We start from the raw sequence: 1,318 nt of genomic DNA, 5'->3' as shown, positions 1-1,318 counted from the left end.
GAAGGAATGATGCTTGTTCAAGCCAGATAACCACTTCTACTATGCTTAACTCCAGACATGCGTGAACACCCCCAGACTACAAGGCTTTAGACCACCAATCACTCACAGTTTAAGGATTAGGTGAATATGGAGAATACTGATCACACCAGCATATGCACAAGACCATGTGATGGCCGACTGCAACCAGTGAAGAGGTCTGCAAATCTATTTCCTAATGCACAGACAGGATGACAACTCTCTGGCACAAAGTAAATAAAAACCTGAATAACACGTTCATTGATACATACAAGATTTTAACATAGCGGTAGGATGACAACTCTTCTACTGCTAAAGATTAAGAGCACATGAAAATGCATAACAGGGACAACCTAGAACAGAGAAGAAGTGGAAAGTGAGCAATTAAGAGCAAAAGAAGCTTGTATTAGCTGAAAATGAAGACAAGACGCTGCAAGTATCAAAGTAGTTACAGTCTCCAATAGTTGAAACTTACATCAAAACAACAACCATCAACCTTGATTACATCTGTGTTCTCGGTATATATAGAGTTTGATTACAAAGATATTCTACTGTTCTATGCGTGGAGGGGTCATAATTGACCACCAATCGCTTTAACTACCTGATAGGGTCGCTGGAGCAATCTGCTTGCTTTAATGAATGAAATTGATCTTTTTTGATGCTCTATTGTCCTTCTTGAACAGGTGGAGTGTTGTATGGAAGAAGCTCCATAACTGATAAATGCTATGATTTGCTCGAGGCACGTCCTTCTCGTTCTCGATCTTCCTGCTCTTGAATGCAGTTGTTGAGGAGTAACTGCACAGAGTACCGAACACTGGCCACCTTCGTCCTTCGGATGCATGGTATAGGTCAAGGACACGAAAACTGCATGGGGGTGAATGGAGGAGGAAGATCAGCTGTGGGATTGAGTGGATCAACAGTGGAGATCTCTTGGCGGGAGACATCGGGAAGAAGCGGGAGCAAACAAACATGAGCCATCAAATCTCCAGCGGATAGATCCGACGGCCATCGGGCGGAAAAGATACACGGGAGATAACGAGCGGGGATGGGCGAATGGTTGGTAAGCGGTAATGCTCGCACCACTATCAGAGGTTGGGCGGTAATCGTACACAGGTGCGCGATTCCACTTATCGCGCGACGCGTGGTGGACGGGACGCGACGGAAACCACTTTATCGCGAGTTAACGAGTGGTTAGGTTATGGCAACGGGGGAAGCAGATGCCGTCGGATTGCACAGCAAATGCGATCGACGACTTTGAATAAAAGGCAACAAAGGGTTACGGAAGCGCGGGGTCACGTGGTTA

The sequence above is a fragment of the Pinus tabuliformis genome, chromosome 1_1 (genome assembly GCF_031772625.1).
Source record: "Pinus tabuliformis cultivar Carrire ecotype Pingquan chromosome 1_1, CPIR1, whole genome shotgun sequence".
Lineage (NCBI taxonomy): Eukaryota > Viridiplantae > Streptophyta > Pinopsida > Pinales > Pinaceae > Pinus > Pinus tabuliformis.
The sequence above is the reverse complement of the archived record's forward strand: the minus strand, read 5'-3'. Positions refer to the sequence as shown.